Raw genomic sequence first — 18035 nt, 5'->3', positions numbered from 1 at the left:
CTGCTTTTGTGCCAGTACCATACTGTTTTGATTACTGTAGCTTTGTAGTATAGTCTGAAGTCAGGGAGTCTGATTCCTCCACCTCCGTTTTTCTTTCTCAAGATTGCTTTGACTATTCAGGGTCTTTTGTGTTTCCACACAAATGTAAAATTTTTTATTCTAATTCTGTGAAAAATGCCATTGGTAATTTGATAGGGATTACATTGAATCTGGAGATTGCTTTGGGTAGTCTAGTCATTTTCACAATATTGATTCTTCCAATCCAAGAACATGGTATATCTCTCCATCTGCTAGTGTCACCTTTAATTTTTTTTTCATCAGTACCTTATAATTTTCTGAGTACAGGTCTTTTGCCTCTTTAGGGAGGTTTATTCCTAGGTATTTTATTCTTTTGGATGCAATGGTAAATGAGATTGTTTCCTTAATTTCTCTTTCTGATCTTTCATTGTTAGTGTACAGGAATGCAAGAGATTTCTTGTATTAATTTTGTATCCTGCAATTTTACCAAATTCACTGACGAGCTCTAGTAGTTTTCTGGTGCCATCTTTAGGATTTTCTATGTATAGTATCATGCTATATGCAAACAGTGACAGTTTCACTTCTTCTTTTCCAATTTGTGTCCCTTTTATTTCTTTTTCTTCTCTGATTGCCGTGGCTAGGACATTCAGAACTATGTTGAATAAATGTGCCGAGAGTGGACATCCTTGTCTTTTTCCTGATCTTAGAGGAAATGCTTTCAGTTTTTCACCATTGAGAATGATGTTTGCTGTGGGTTTGTTGTATATGACCTTTATTATGTTGAGGTAGGTTCCCTCTATGCTTGCTTTCTGGAGATTTTTTATCATAAGTGGGTGTTGAATTTTGTCAAAAGCTTTTTCTGCATCTATTGAGATGATCATATGGTTTTTATTCTTCAGTTTGTTAATGTGGTGTATCACATTGATTGATTTATGTATATTGAAGAAACCTTGCATCCTTGGGATAAATCTCACTTGATCATGGTGTATGATCCTTTTAAGGTGTTGTTGGATTTGGTTTGCTAGTATTTTGTTGAGGATTTTTGCGTCTATTTTCATCAGTGATATTGGTATGTAATTTTCCTTTTTTGTGATATCTTTGTCTGGTTTTAGTATCAGGGTGATGGTGGCCTCACAGAATGAGCTTGGGAGTGTTCCTTCCTCTGCAATTTTTGGGAAGAGTTTCAGAAGGATAGGTGTTAACTCTTCTCTAAATGTTTGACAGAATTTACCTGTGAAGCCATCTGGTCCTGGACTTTTGTTTGTTGAAAGTTTTTAAATCACAGTGTCAATTTCAGTAGTTGTGATTGGTCTGTTCTTATTTTTTATTTCTTCCTGGTTCAGTCTTGGAAGGCTGTACCTTTCTAAAAATTTGTCCATTTCTTCTAGGTTGTCCATTTTACTGGCATATAGTTGCTTGTAGTAGTTTCTTATGATCCTTTGTATTTCTGTGATGTCAGTTGTAACTTCTCCTTTCTCATTTCTAATTTTATTGATTTGACTCCTCCTCTGCCTTTTTTCTTGATGAGTCTGGCTAAAGGTTTATCAATTTTCTTTGTCTTCTCAAAGAACCAGCTTTTAGTTTCATTGATCTTTGCTATTGCTTTCTTCACCTCTATTTCATTTATTTCTGCTCTGATCTTTATGATTTCTTTCCTTCTACTAACTTTGGGTTTTGTTTGTTCTTCTTCCTCTAGTTGCTTTAGGTGTAAGGTTAGGTGGTTTATTTGAGATTTTTCTTGTTTCCTGAGGTAAGATTGTATTGCTATAAACTTCCCTCTTAGAACTGCTTTTGCTGCATCCCACAGGTTTTGGATCATCATGTTTTTGTTGTCATTTGTCTCTAGGTATTTTTTGATTTCCTCTTTGATTTCTTCAGTGATCCATTGGTTGTTTAGTAACACATTGTTTAGCCTCCATGTGTTTGTGTTTTTTACAGTTTTTTTTTCCTGTAATTGATTTCTAACCTCATAGCATTGTGGTCAGAAAAGATGCTTGAAATGATTTCAATTTTCTTAAATTTACCAAGGCTTGATTTGTGACCCATGATGTGGTCTATTCTGGAGAATGTTCCATGTACACTTGAGAAGAAAGTGTATTCTGTTGTTTTTGGATGGAATGTCCTATAAATATCAATTAAGTCTCTCTGGTCTAATGTATCATTTAAGGCTTGTGTTTCCTTACTTATTTTCTGTTTGGATGATCTGTCCATTGGTGTAATTGGGGTGTTAAAGTCCCTCAGTATTACTGTGTTATTGTCAATTTCCCTTTTTATGGCTGTTAGCATTTGCCTTATATATTGTGGGTTCATATATATTTAAAGTTGTTATATCTTCTTCATGGATTGATCCCTTGATCATTATGTAGTGTCCTTCATTGTCGTCTCTAATTTAAAATTCTATTTTGTCACATATGAGTATTGCTACTCCAGCTTTATTTTGATTTCCATTTGCGTGGAGTATCTTTTTCTATCCCTTCACTTTCAGTCTGTATGTGCCTCTAGGTCTGAAGTGGATCTCTTGTAGACAGCATATATATGGGTCTTGTTTTTGTATCCACTCAGCCAGTCTGTCTTTGGTTGGAGCATTTAATCCATTTACATTTAAGGTAATTATTGATATGTATGTTCCTATTGCCATTTTCTTAATTGTCTTGGGTTTGTTTTTGTAGGTCTTTTTTCTTCCCTTCCGCTTTTGTTCTCTCCTCTTGTGGTTTGATGACCATCTTTAGTATTGTGTTTGGGTTGCTTTTTCTTTTGTGTGTGTGTTACCTATTGTAGTTTTCTGGTTTGCACTTCCCATGAGCTTTTGAAATAGCAGTCTATATATATACAAGGTTGTTTTAAGTTGCTGGTCTCTTCATTTCAAATGCAATTCCCATTTCCTGCATTTGTACTCTCCTCTTCTCATGGTTGCTGGTTTAGATATCATATTTGTGTGTGGATGATTTCCTACTTTTACTGTATTTTTGCCTCTACCAGTGAGCTTTCCCATTTGTGATTTTCTTATTTCTAGATGTGGCCTCTTTATTTCCTTCCTGCCTAGAGAAGTTCCTTTAGCATTTGTTGTAAAGCTGGTTTGGTGGTGCTGAATTCTCTTAGCTGTTGCTTGCCTGTGAAGATTTTGATTTCTCTGTTGAATCTGAATGAGAGCCTTGCTGGGTAGAGTATTCTTGGTTGCAGGTTTTTCCCTTTCATCACTTTAAATATATTGTGCCACTCCCTTCTGGCCTGCAGAGTTTCTGCTGAAAAGTCAGCTGATAACCTTATGGGGGTTCCCTTGTATGTTATTTGTTGCTTTTTCCTTGTTGCTTTTAATATTTTTCCTTTGTATTTAATTTTTGTCAGTTTGATTGATATAACACAATATAATATTATAATTAATATATAATCTCAGGCCCTTTCTCTTTCTCTTCTTCTTCTGGGACCCCTATAATGTGAATATTGGCGAGTTTAATGTTGTCCCAGAGGTCTCTTAGACTGTCTTCATTTCTTTTCATTTGCTTTTCTTTATTCTGTTTTGCAGAAGTGATTTCCACCACTCTGTCTTCCAGCTCACTTATTCGTTCTTCTGCCTCAGTTATTCTGCTATTGATTCCTTCTAGTATATTTTTCATTTCAGTTGTTGTGTTGTTCATCTCTGTTTGTTTGTTCTTTAGATCTTCTATCTCTTTGTTAAACATTTCTTGTATCTTCTCAGCCTGTGTCTCCATTCTTTTTCCGAGATTTCGGATCATCTTTACTATCATTACTCTGAATTATTTTTCAGGTAGATTGCCTACCTCCTCTTCATTTAGTTGTTGTTGTAGGTTCTTTATCTTGCTTCTTCGTCTGCAACATATTTCTTTGTCATCTCATTTTGTCTAACTTACTGTGTTTGTGGTCTCCTTTCTGCAGGCTGCAGGACTGTAGTTCCTCTTGCTTCTAGTGTCTGCCCCCTGGTGGGTGAGGTTGGTCCAGGGGCTTGTGAAGGCTTCCTGGTGGGAGGGAATGGTGCCTGCCCTTTTGTGGGTCGAGTTGGGTCTTGTCCCTCTGGTGGGCAAGGCCATGTTGTGGGGTGTGTTTTGGGATGGCTGCAGGCTTAGTACGACTTTAGGCAGCCTGTCTGCTGATGGGTGGGGCTGTGTTCCTGTCTTGCTGGTTGTTCGGCCTGAGGCATTCCAGCACTGGAACCTGCAGGCTGTTGGGTGGGGCTAGGCCTTGGTGCTGAAATGGGGACCTCTGGGAGAGCTCATGCTCCGGGGCCCCCGCTACTAGTGTCCTCGGCCCCATGTGAGCTACAGCCAACCCCTGCCTCCCCACAAGACCCTCCAAGACCCCTAGGTAGGTCTAGCCAGGCTCCTATGGAGATACTGCTTTGTGCTGGGTCCCAGTGCATTTGACACCTCGTGTGTGCCCTCCAAGAGTAGAGTCTCCATTTCCCCCAGCCCTGTGGAGCTCCTACACTCAAGCCCCAATGGCCTTCAAGGCTAAATGCTCTGGGGGTTCTTCCTCCCAATCCCAGACCCTTAGACTCTCTTGGAGGGCTATTTTTATATGGGAACATCCCTGTGTAGCCGGCGTGGGTTTAAGAGATATATATATATATATATATATATATATATATATATTTTTTTTTTTTTTTTTTTTTTTTGGTGCAAGGGCTGTTTTTAGTATGGATGTCTGCTCCCTCTTTCCTCAGTGTATGCTGGACGTTATCCCCTTGATAGGGGTTTGACTGGAGCCTGCCCTGGGTATTGAGTGGGGCCTCCCCTTTGCTCTGTGGTTGTCGGGGTGGGGTCTGCTCCCTAGTTGGAGTAGAGACCCCAGATTTGTTTCTTAGCTGTGTTTCTGATCTGTGATGCGAGGTAGGTGGGATTGGAGCAGTCCCACTGGGAGAGAAGGCACTGAGTATTCCTCCTCTGGAGCTGTTCACCTGTGAGCATGCTATGTTGTGTCACCTTTCACCTGTTGTGTGAGCTCACAAGTTACTCTGTTATTGGCACTGCTCTCAGCCCCATCTTAACTGTGGGTATGCTGGCAGTTGGCCCTGGTGTCTCTCAGGCGTTGTTTTTACCAGGCCACCAACATAGATACACTGAAGTCATGTCCCAATATTGCGGTAATCCTGGATCTGGACCCACTGTGGGCACTATGGGGGCAGCCCTGACTCTGACCTGGACCAACCCCCGCATGTACGTGCCCACAAAGTCCACACCTGCTAAAGCCAGACCCATCTCAGTTGCAGGAGCACTTGTTGTCTGTTCAGATGTTCCGCAGGCGCTGAGTTTACCAAGCCAGTTGCAGGGGTTTAATCTGTGGTTTGTGCAGGTAAAAGGAGAGATTTCAGCTCTTCTTCCTTAGTCACACAGCCCCTGGGGCTCAGCTTTGGTTTCAGCCCCACCTCTGCATGTGGGCCATCCATAGGCGTCTGCTCCCTGCCCAGTCGAGGGGGTGGAGGCGGTGACCAGGGATGCACTGGCATGCTTTGGTGGGAGGGGGCAGAGGTGGCGACTGACGGGGATGTGCGAACCCACTCCAGCAGGAACCCCTCCTAGTGCCTCTGGGGGCGGGGGCCAGAGGGCGGGGAGAGAGGCTGTCATGGTGGCCCTGCCCTTCACATGTCACTCAACAATGGCGCTTCACTTCCATGGTGGTCTGGGCTTCCTCCAGGAGCATTCCTAGTTGTGGAGTTCCTCATTCCCATCCCCTCAGGCTGTCTCCACACAGCCCATAGCAGTCCTCTCCCCAGGTCTGCTCTCCAAACCCTACGTTCCAGCATCCAGCCCCCGTCCACACCAGCAAACACACAACTCAGGCTGGGGCATGCAGGGCTGTGTCATGGACCACCAGTGTAGGTCTCACTCTGTCCTGCCTGCCACGGACTGGCTGCTGTGCTCTCCTTCAGGCCCCTGATGCTCCCCTTCTGTCTCAGCTGATCTCCCCACTGGCAGTGGGGGTTCCCTGGGTGCAGGAACCTCTCCTCTCCTTCAGGTCCTCCCGAAGCCCCCACAGGGTGCAGGTCCTGTCCTGCTTCCTCTTTTCTTTTTTTCCTTTTCTCTTTTTTGTCCTACCCGGTTATGCGGGGATCTTTTCTTATCCTTTTAGGTGTCCGAGGTCCTCTGCTAGTGTTCAGCCGGTGCTCTGTAAGAATTGTTCCATTTGTAGATGTATTCTTGATGCCCCTGTGGGAAGAGGTTAACTCCATGTCCTCCTTCTCCGTCATCTTCTCCTTCTCCCCGCTTCTTCTTAATATTATTTTCTACATAATACAAAACATTCCTGTCTTTTTCTTGGAAGACTATAAAAATCTCATTCACAATTTTCTTCTGGTTCCTAGGAAACTGCTGCCCAGGCTGCTGAAAGAAGTTATTTGGGAAGAGTCACTATTTCTTTGAGAAAAGGGTGAATATTCAAATGACCTGAAATCAGCTTTGGCTCTGGAATACCAGACCAAGAATACCATGTGCTAACTCCGGGAATGGCACAGTTTAAGTGTGACCAGGAAAATCAGGCGTGGAGAAGGCAAGAGTCTTATATCTGTAGAGATTAGCATCAAAACAATCACCAAGATCCTTGGTATTCAAAAGCCATACTCAATATTGACTGTTCTCTTTCATGTAGAGATATAAAAGACCAGTCATCCAAATGTACAATTCAGACTTCTTATATACAAACCTGTGGGACCTTCAACCTAAACCAGTACTTTCTCATACTGGACACAAACTCCATTAGTTCATACAATGCATTCAGTCAGTAAATGTTTACCAAGTACCTAATGATTCACAGGGGCTGGTGCTAGGATTAAGCTCAGGCTTAGTTTACAGAGAGGGGAAGGAATATGTGAGAGTAAGAAATGAGATACTCTGAACAATCTGGTAAAGAATCATAAATAACTCAAGGCAGTATAAGGTAATAATAACAGCTAACAGATATAGTATGCTTAGTATGTGCCTGGTACTGTTCTAAGCCTTTTCCATATACAATGTATTCTTTTTAAAATAAATATCTTTATTGAAGTATAATTTGAATACCATAAAATTTACCCCTCTTAAGTGTACAGTTTGATAAATAGTAGTAAATTTATACAGCTATGAAAGCATGGCCACAACCCAGTTTTTAATATTTTTGTCATGATTTTACTTATTCATTTTTGTAATCCAGTTTTAGAATATTTCATCACTTCAAAAAGTTCCCTCATGCCCATTTGTAGTCAATCTCTTCTCCCTGTTTGGTCTGCTCCAGCTCTCCAGCTCTTACTCTCCAGCTCTGTCTTTATAGTTTTGCCATTTCCAGAAATAGATACTATTTCTTAATATATAATTTACAGATAAGGAAAATAAGCTGTAGGGGACTTAAATGACGTGCCCAAGATCACAAAGCTAATAAGTGACCAGCATTCATATCCAGCCAATCTGATCCCAGGGTTTTCACCATTATGCTATACTGCTGTAAAAAACAATATGAAAAGTCTGAGGAATTCAGAAGTGGGAGAGATCACATCTGGCTGTAAGATTAGGGAAGATCTGATGCAGGAGGTGAACTTTTGAAAGAAAGGAATAAGGAGCATGGAATTAGCAAAAGCATTAAATTAAAAAACCTTAAGGCTAAATATTTAATGTATTCAGGAAATATTTATTGAGCATCACTATGTCCTTTTAGCTTGCTAATCACTTTAAATCACTTTACCTGCATTATCTCATTAATCCTTATAGCAGTCCATAAATTATATTATTGTCCTCAATTTACAGATAAGGAAGTGGAAACTGTGAAAAGGTCAAGCAGCGTGTCCAATATCACATAGGGGCTGGTCGGAACAAGGCTGGGCTTTGAATGCAGTCAAGGTCTATTTGACTCTGAATTGCAAACTCTTAAACATTGTATTAGTTGAGCTCTAAAATAAAATGAAGCAGCAACAACAATTTAAAAACCCAATCTGGGACTTCCCTGGTGGTCCAGTGGTTAAGACTCTGTGCTCCCAATGCAGGGGGCACGGGTTCGATCCCTGGTCAGGGAACTAAGATCCTGCATGCCACATGGTGTGGCCTAAAAAAATAAATAAATAAAAATTAAATAAACAAACAAATAAATGAATAAATTAAAAAAACCCAAACTGATCTTTGGAGAGATTATTCTTGTGGCAGAACTTAGAATAGAGTGGAACAGACAGAATGGAGGCAGGCAAAGCAGTTCACTACGACTACAACTGCTGGGTGGCATCTTGGGTGATAGAAGGGGAAATTAAAATAGGTAATAGGAGGAGAAACAACTGGAAGGGATTTGTGGCTGAGGTGAGAGGGGAGAAGAAATGCCTGGTAGTGATAAATATCTTTTTAGTCACTATCACGGAAAACCTGAACATTAGTCTTTTTTTTTTTTTTTTTTTCCGTTTTGATACTTCTGTTAAAAACTTGGTTGAGACAATTGATATTTGATGGGGAAAATTTTAAAAAGAAATTTTAACAGAGAGTGCAGGGACTTCAAGAGTACGTAGAATCATGAGGAATCCCTCATGAGGCACAATAATGTATGTATACATGCTCATTCATTTTTCTGGGTAAAGAGACCATAGTTTTCATTATATTCTGAAAGGGACCCCAAAAAGTTCAGAATGATTGCTCTAAGGCATAGGGCAAGTTTATTCCTTTTTCTAATTCTATAAGCTCTATTCCTTATTAAGTTTCCAGAAAGCTATATATCAGCTTTTAATTATACTTGTTCCTTCTATAAAATTTGATTTAATATTAAGTATACCAACAATTACATACAGTTAATGCATATTCATAGAATGACATATCTCTCTATATTTATACACACACACACACACACACACAACCACACCCACACAAAGACAATGTACACATTTTAAAAACAAAAGTGCTGGTAAGACTATCATCCACTAAGCAGATAAATCTCATGTATAAATGCATATGTTTTTATACATGTAAATATATGTGAATATATTTATGTAAATAAACACACACATATATTTTTGCATACACAGATGGTATTGAACATAATGGATCATGTCCTATTTATACAGAGCTGGGGGTATGTCTGCTCATCCATCAATCGACATCTCACGATAAGAGAACTTCTTAGAGTTAACATTTAAGAAAACTCTGTTTCTTGACCCTTTGTTTCATTTTGCATTTTTAAAATAGCTGAGCTATATTATAATATTCAGTTTAGTTTAAAGAATAAATGATAAAGAAAATACCAGGGTGAGCCCTTTCTAGATCAAGAAATAAAATACTGGCAGCATACAACCTGGAAGCATCACCAAGGCCCATTCCCGATTACAATCTCTTCTCACATCCAAGAGCCAGCCACTATTCTCATAAGTACTCCCTTTCTCTTCTCTATAGTTTTACCACTTATGTGTGCATCCCAAAATGTGATTTAGTTTTGCCACTTTTGAACTTTATACAAATAGAAATATACTGTATATATTCTTTTTGAGACCTTTTTTGCTCAGTATTATGTCTGTGAAATTGATCTGTGTTGATGATTTATGTAGCTGCAGTTTGTGTTCTTTGCTATACAGTATTCCACTGTATGCATTTATGACTTTTTATCCACTCTGTGATTGATGGACATTTGGAATATTTCTGGTTTGGGGCTAATGTGAATAATGCTGCTGTGACAGAGGCCGCTAGTTATCCACCAAAACACACTCTTCCCTTCTTCCGGGGTACACAGCTAGATTATATTCCCCAGTCTTCCCTGTAATTATGTATGGTCAGGTGGAAAACTAGTGGACACGACGTGTGCCATTTCAGGCCTGTCCTATGAAAACCTTGAAGCCTTTCACGTGTACTCTTCCATTCCCTTCCTACTCTTTGTTGACCTGCTATGGCAGGGCCAACAGTTTCTTACACAAACTCTTTTAGAAAACAAAGGAGAAGAAAAAGACTTCCTGACTCATTAAAAAAGAAAACTGTGGTGAAATACACATTTACCATTTTAATGTGTACAATTCACTGGCATTAGGTGCATTATAATGAATGTTGTACAACCATTGCCACGCTCTAGTTCCATAACTTTTTCATCACTCTAAATGGAAACCCTGTACCATTTAAGTACCCATTCTCCTTTTCCCCCTCCCCCTGAGCCCCTGTGAACCACTAATCTCCTTTGTCTATTCTGGATATTTCATATAAGTAAAATCATACAACATGATTCCATCAACATGGCCTTTTGTATCTGGCTACTTTCACTTAGCAAAATGTTTTCAAGGTTCATCCACATTGTAGCATATATCAGAAGTTTATTCCTTCTTATGGTTAAATTATATTCCACTGTATGTATATATTGCATTTTATTTATACATTCATCTGTCCATGGACATTTGCGTTGTTCCCACCTTTTGGATATTATGAATAGAATTGTTATGATCATTTGTGTACAAGATTTGCTTGAAAGCATTTTGTCAATTACTTTGGGTATAAACTTATGAGTGGAATTGATGAGTTATATGCTAATTCTATGTTTAATGTATTGAGGAATCACCAAAGTGTTTTCCACAATGGCTCCATAATTTTGAAGTTCTAGCAGCAATGTATGAGGGTTCTGATTTCTCTGCATCCTCTCTAACTTATTTTACATTTTAAAAATTGTAACAATCATAGTGGGTGTTAAAGTGGGTATCTTATTTGATTTGGATTTCCCTAACGATTAGGGATGTTGAACATCTTTTCATGCTTGTTGGCCATTTGTACATCTTCTTCAGAGAAATGTCTTTTCATGTAGTTTGCCCAGTTTTTAAATGGGTTGTCTTTTTGTTTTTCAGTTGTAATAGTTCTTTATATATTCTGGATACCAGACCCATATAAGATACAAGATTTTCAAATTTTTAACCCACTCTGTGGACTATCTTTACATTCTCTTGATGGTGTTCTTTGGCACAAAAATTTTTAATTTTCATGAAATTAAATTAATCTATTTTTTCTTTTGGTTGCTTGTATTTTTGGTGTCAAATCTAAGAAACCACTGCCTAATCCAAGGTCACGAAGATCTATACCTATGTGTTCTCTGAAGAGCTTTATAGTTTTAGCTCTTATATTTAGGTCTTTGATTCATTTTGAGTTAATTTTTATATATGGCATGAGGTATACAAATGAAGGATCCAGCTTCATTTTTTTCACATGTGGATAGCCAGTTGTCCCAGCATCATTTGTTCAAAAGACTATTCCTTCCCTATTGAATTGTCATGGCACTCCTGTCAAAAATCAATTGTATCAACTATCTATCTATCTATCTATCTATCTATCTATCTATCTATCTATCTACCTACCTACCTACCTATCTAACCATCTCCAGCTATCTCCTTATATCAGTACCACACTGTTTTGATTACTGTACATTTGTAGTAAGTTTTGAAGTTAGGAAGTTTGAACCCTCCAACTTTGTTCTTCTTTTTCAAGACTGTGTTAGCTATTGGGAACCCCTGCAATTCTTTATGAGTTTTAGGATCAGCTTTTCCATTTTTGCAAAAAAGTGTTGTTGGGATTTTGATAGGAATTGCACTGAATCTGTAGGCCAATTTGCAGAGTACTGCCATCTTAAGAATATTAAGTCTTCAAATCCATGAATGTGGGATGTCTTTCCATTTACATCTTCCTTAATTTGATGCAGCAATGTGTTGTACTGTTCAGTGTACAAGTCTTGCACTCAGTTAAATTTATTGCGAGGTATTTTATTGTTTTGATGCTGTTATAAATGGAATTGTTTTCCTGTTCCTTTTCAGTAGTTCATTACTAGTGTATAGAAATACAATGGATTTTTGTGTTAAATTCTTTCCTGAAACTTTGCTAAATTCATTTATTAGCTCTAAAAGTTTTTGTGCAATTAGCTATAGTAGTTTTTGGGGGTTTTTTGCATTCGCTAGGATTTTCTATATATAAAAGCATGTCATCTGCTAATGCAGTTTAACTTCTTCCTTTCCAACTTGAATATGTTTTATTTCTTTTTCTTGCCTAATTTTTCTGTCTAGAACTTCCAGTAAAATGTTGAATAGAATTGGCAAAAGTGGGAATACTTGGCTTGTTCCTGATCTTAGAGGAAAAACTTGCAGTCTTTCACAACTGAAAATGACATTAGCTGTGGGTTTTTCATAGATGCCCTTCATCTTGTTGAAGAAGTCCCTGCTACTCCTATTTTATTATTGTTTCTATCATGGAGTGTTGAATTTTGTCAAATGCTTTTTCTGTGTTAAGATGATCATATTTTTTCTTTTTATAATATGGTATATTGTATTGATTGATTTTCATATGTTGAAGTACCTTTGAATTCCTGGGCTAAATCCTATTTGGTCATGATATATAATCCTTTTAATATGTTGCTGCATTCAGTTTGTTATTATTTTGTTGAGGATATTTTCATCTATATTCACAAGGGATTTTGGTCTGTAGTTTTCTTTTCTTGTGATGTCTTTGGCTCTGGTATCAGACTAATGCTGGCCTCATTTTAATGATTGAGTAAGTGTTCCTTCCTCTTCTATTTTTTGGGAAGAGTTTGAAAAAAAATTGTGTTAATTCTTCTTTAATATTTGGTAGAATTCACCAGTGAAGCCATCTGGTCCTCAGCTTGCCTTGTTGGGAGTTTTTTGATTACTGATTTAATCTCTTTACTTGTTATAGGTCTATTCAGATGTTCTACTTTTCTTGAGTCAGTTTTGGTAGTTTGTGTATTTTTAGGAATGTGTCCATTTCATCTAGGTTTGTTGCCTTTTGGTTGTCTATTGTTTGTCTCAACTGTTATTTTTTACCCCAGGCGGCAGTGTTCATTTGGCTTTCAGTGTTTTCAAGGAATGTCCTACATGTAACTGCTTCTCTGTCCTGAAAAAGTTCAGAGGTAGGAAAAACAAAGGCAGTCTCCTTGTATCAGTCTTTTGGGAAATCCACAGACAGGTTGAAACAGACAAACAAAACTCCTTGAGAATAAGGTCTGCTTCCTCTGGCACCAGGTACTCACACCTGGAACTTGGCTGCCATCTACAAGACTGCTGCCACACTGTGGAAGGGGGCAGGGCAAGGATAAATTAAAACCTCATTAAGTTCTCCTACCATGTTTCAGTGGCCTTTTTTCCCAGTTAAGCATTTGCTTGGTTTCCATAAATCATTCACCATCTTTCAGAGCTCTGATAATGTTGGTTCTGACAGTATGAGCCAGGTTTTTCAGTGTTTCTGGCAAGGGACAAGCCCCTGGAAGTCCCTACTCTGCCATTTTTGCTAACATGCTCCTGACTCATTTATGACACTAGTATAACTCTGATACCAAAACCTGACAAGGTCATTACAAAAAAAAGGATATTACACACCAATATCTCCCAATCAGTGTAATTCATCAAATTAACAGAATAAGGAAGAAAACACATGATCATCTCAATAGGTGCAGAATAAAAAGATTTGATGAAATGTAACACTCATTATGACAAAGGCTCTCAGCAAATGAGGAGGGAACTTTCTTAACTTGATAAAGGGCATTTACAAAAAGCCTACAGCTAAAATCATACTTAATGGTGAAAGACTGTCTGCCTTCCCTATGACAATGGGAACAAGGCATGAAGTCCACTTCTACCATTTTATTCTACACTGTAATAGAAGTCCTAGAGAGTACAGTGAAATAAGAAGAAATAAAAGGCATAAAAAGATTGGAAAGAGAGTAACTGTTATGGACTGAATTGCGGTGTCCCCCTCCACCCCCCGCAATTCATATGCAGAAGTCCTAACCCCCAGTACAGCTCAGAATGGGACTGTATTTGGAGACAGGGCCTTTAAAGAGGTAATTAAGGTCAAATTAAGTCATATGGGTGGCCCCTAATCCAACATGACTCTTTGTCCTTATAAGAAAAGGGAGACACACCAAGGATGCACGTTCACAGCAAAAAGGGCATGTGAGGACACACTGGGAAGGCAGCCATCTGCAAACCAAGGAGAGAGGCCTCACGGGGAATGACTGGAAAGGAACGTGAGGAAGTTTTCATGAATAATGGAAATGTACTATTTCTTAATTATGTAGGTATATCCAATTGTCGAGGCTTATCAAACTGTACTATTAAGTCCTGTGCAATTTTATTGTATATAAATTAAACCTCAATTAGAATAAAAGAAAATGAAAAAAACCCCACAGTTTTCTTGGCTCTTAAGGAGTGCTGTTTTTAAGACCCCACTCTACTGACTTTCTTTGACATTACCAATCAATCACCATTAGGACTTTGAAGGGACCAGCACATACACTTCTTAAGCCACTAAATCATTGCAGGGACTGAGGTCAAAAGGTCTAATTGATTAGATCCTTGTTGTGGGAAAATGGGGCAAGGACACAAAAAGAAAAATTAATATATATACAGTCCACCTTTGAACAACGTGGGGGTTAATGCGAGCCTAACTTAGAGTTGGCCCTCCATATAGGCAGTTCCTCCACATCTGTGGATTCAATCAATCACGACTGTTTAGAACTGCAGTATTTACTACTGAAAAAACTCCGCATGTCAGTGGACTCGGCAGTTCAACCCTGAGTTGTTCAAGGGTCAACTGTAATATATTAATTCATTAAACAAATACATTATGAGAACCTACCACATGTTAAGCAACATTCAAGGAAATGGGGAAACAACAGTGAACATAAGGAGTGCTTATATTCTCATGGGAGAAGACACAAAACTTACATAATAAGTAAATAAATTATACAGTATTTTGAGATACTTCTATTGCAGAGGATAGGAAATGTAGAGCCTCTGGTTCAAGTTACTATTCGATATATAGCAACTTCAACTCTGAATGTTAGTCTCTTGCGTTTGAATTTTTTTTTGAGGGGGCTGGGCAGGACGATTTAATCTACATGTTTAGGTTTATTCATAGCTCTATACTATGCTTGTCTTCTGTGTTCTAATGATAAAGGTATCAATTTTTAACAAATCTTTTAGCTCAGACTGCTGGGAACCGGAAGTAATATATTGTGGTATCCTTTCTAATGATTAAACATATAATAATAATGATAATGCTAATAATAAAAGAAACATGAATAAATGTTCCTTAGAGGCAAGATGGAAATGGTTTCTGTACTTTAGATACTCCTACTTGCTTATTTCTTTAATCAGGACTGTAATATTAATCCAACATGGGCTACAAAGATTCTCACATCATTGCAAGCACAGGCTCACTTAGAGGAACAACTAGGAGCTTCAGAGATTATTTCTCACTTCAGATTATTCCTTCATTTCCAGTAAAAGAAAAATGTGTTTGGGAGTCTCTCAGGGAGTCTCAACCAGTGACAGCTGCTGTATATTATATAACCTAAAAAACCCCGAAAGACAAAATGAAGGGCATGGTCAATACCATCAGGTAAATCCAATTTATTCTAGGTTCAGCCTCTCTCATACCCTCTCAAAGTGTTAAGGGGAGTCAGAGATCAATGTCAGAGAAATAAACAGGAGGTAGCTCTAAATGTAGTATTGGGCTTCGTAGTATTGGGTTAGTATTTTCCTAATTAATTCTGGAACATGAGTGCTCAGTGGCCTCACAACCTCTGCCAGCCCATCAGCATAACAGGAAAAAATATTCTCCCAGATTCGAGGGCTCTTATAAAAGAGAGTCAGTGATTGTTCAGGAAGGGGAGGTTCTAGGCAAGCTAGGAGAGAATAAAAATACTGCTGTGTAGGGAGGAAAAAAGAAGAATGAAGATTGGGTATTTTTAGATTTATGCCTTTGGCTTAAAAGTTCTTGACTCAAGTTTGGATTTTCCTAAGTAATGTCTCCTTGTTCCACAGAGCTCAATAAAAGCAACTAAGACAGAACATTCCAAGCATCTATGACTGAAAAACAATTTATATTTTAAGCATAATTCTGACAATACTGTACTGTACTGATATTTTTGCAATCACAAGGTTATTTCTTGAGACAAGAATCAGGTCTGTTTTGTTTTTTTTACATGTTTAGTATTAATAAAGTTGACAGAATGGTGAGGAAGATAGGAGAGGTAAAGGAGAAAGAGACTGATAATAAAGATTAATGGTCCTGCAGTAAATGTCCTATGTAGTACTTAATGATTAAAGGACAACAAAAGTAACAAAGGATATAAAACAGAAGAATAATATATTTAAAAACTCAGACATGCTAAAGAGAGGAAAGCAATTAAGGAGATGCTAAACCAAGCGGTGTAACTTAGGTAACTGGTGTCAGGTCATTGCCTTATGCTAAACAGGGGGTCCAATCCCGCTACAGCACACCTTGGAAAGTTGGTCTCCCACAGCAAATGCCAATGCAATAACTTTGCCCTGTACGGTGATCTGTGTATACCACCAGCTCTGCAACGGGCAGAATGGCTCAAAGGGGCAGTTTTAGCTCCTCAATGATCAGGTATACCATAATTTTGCTAATGGCTCCATACTAGAATAAAAGAAGAGAAAAATACAAGACAGCATTTCTTATGAGTAGAAGAAAAAGTTAATAGTTGCTGTGAATACCTTGAAACAAAACTCTTTTAAAAAGATGAAAAATTTCCCATTTTTCTCACTATAATGCTACAACCCTCCCCCCCACAAAAAAAAAGAGAAGGAAAAAAAAAAACTAATGAAAAAAATAAAACCATGAGTGAAAACTGTTCTTGAAAACTGCAGAATTATAACAGCTTTCTCTTGGTTAAATTGATTGGTATAGTAACATTATAAAATGACTATTAGGATTCATTGTGCACAACAGAAAGTGCTGAAATGTCAGCAGACTACACAGCAAAAAGTAATGGGTTCTGAACCCCTGTTAGTCAAAAATGATTTTGTTTCAAATTAGAAATTGATTTTTTTTTTTTTTTTTGGAAAAAAGCCCTTTCTAGACTTCCGGCTTCTGTAGCTGGGCTTGGGAGAGATTAACCTCCACCATGGCCAGGGCTGGCCTGATGATACCTTTCTCAAAGTGCCTTTTCAATTGCAGCTTTCTAATGTTGCTGTGGTCTCAACCAATAACACAAGTTATTTGTCCCTTTGCTATCACACTGTATTTTTCTCATTTTGCTATTTTATTTTAGTGCTGACACACAACACAAATTTATTGTCAAGTTAATAGAAGACTATGTTGAGCCTTGCAGTGTAACTACCACACCAATTCTGACTGGTTCTCCACTCTCCAAAGTGCAATGACTAAGAACAGAGGGAGCCAAAAGTAAGAGTTTCCCATCTCTGAAGGACTACTAATAGAGAAAGTAGAGAGGATTCCATCTCACGTACTAAGTCTCCTCAATTTCATTTTTGTTTCTGGTAGCAAGGTCTAAAAAGACAAAAGTTGTTCTAAGTTGTCCTAAAACAATAGAGGTCTGCAGAACTTTTGCCCTATGTCAAACAAAATGTACCTTTGCTTTTGTTTCAAATTGTGGATAGTCTCCCTTCTGAAGCTTGGACTAATTATCATCTCTCAGTTATCTGGGAGAGGACTAAGCGATTTCTAGATTAATCATAATTAAAACCAAAAAACATGACAAAGTTGGCAGCTGATGAGGAAAGGCAGAGAGTAGTATACCTGTAAGATCTCATAGAGCACTGCTCAATTCTCAAATAAATAAATGTGAGAGTGGTTAGAGAGATTATGAAAAGTTGGTTGATTAACACTAGCAGTGGGCAGTGCTGGCTAGCTAGCCCAGTAAAAAAAGAGGTAAACGAGGAGGAAATCAGGGTTAATGGTTGTGAGCAGGAACAAAAGATGTCTGGGAAAGAGGCATGAGCAGAAGGGGGCTCTGAGACCTTTTGGGCCCTTTGTTTTCTGTACATCATTTCTGACCGATGAAGCTCAGACTTGTTCCATTCTGTCCCAGAGTCCCTCCTTTAATGATTCCAGGAGAGATTTAAGCCAAAAGTCACTCCAGAAACAACTGGAAAATGCAATTAAATTTGACTGCCTCACTCAACCTTTCACATAGTTATTTATAATTGATTTCTTTTAAAATATCTACGACATATAAAATAGGAAGGATTATTGGCACTTCAAAGACTGCTAGGCAATACAGGCTTAAGACGTATGAGGTTCTGTTTTAGCCGCAATGACCTCTCC

General features: G+C 38.4%; 1 protein-coding gene across 4 annotated transcripts in view; it reads right to left on the bottom strand.

The window, feature by feature from the left end:
* The window catches only part of KIAA1328 (KIAA1328 ortholog), a 371762-nt gene that overhangs the window by 59062 nt on the left and 294665 nt on the right, over positions 1-18035 (bottom strand). The gene's annotated exons all lie outside the window — the stretch shown is intronic.

Source organism: Eschrichtius robustus, chromosome 14, assembly GCF_028021215.1.
Source record: "Eschrichtius robustus isolate mEscRob2 chromosome 14, mEscRob2.pri, whole genome shotgun sequence".
NCBI lineage: Eukaryota > Metazoa > Chordata > Mammalia > Artiodactyla > Eschrichtiidae > Eschrichtius > Eschrichtius robustus.
Note: the sequence above shows the minus strand (reverse complement) of the source record. Positions and strands in the feature narration are given on the sequence as shown.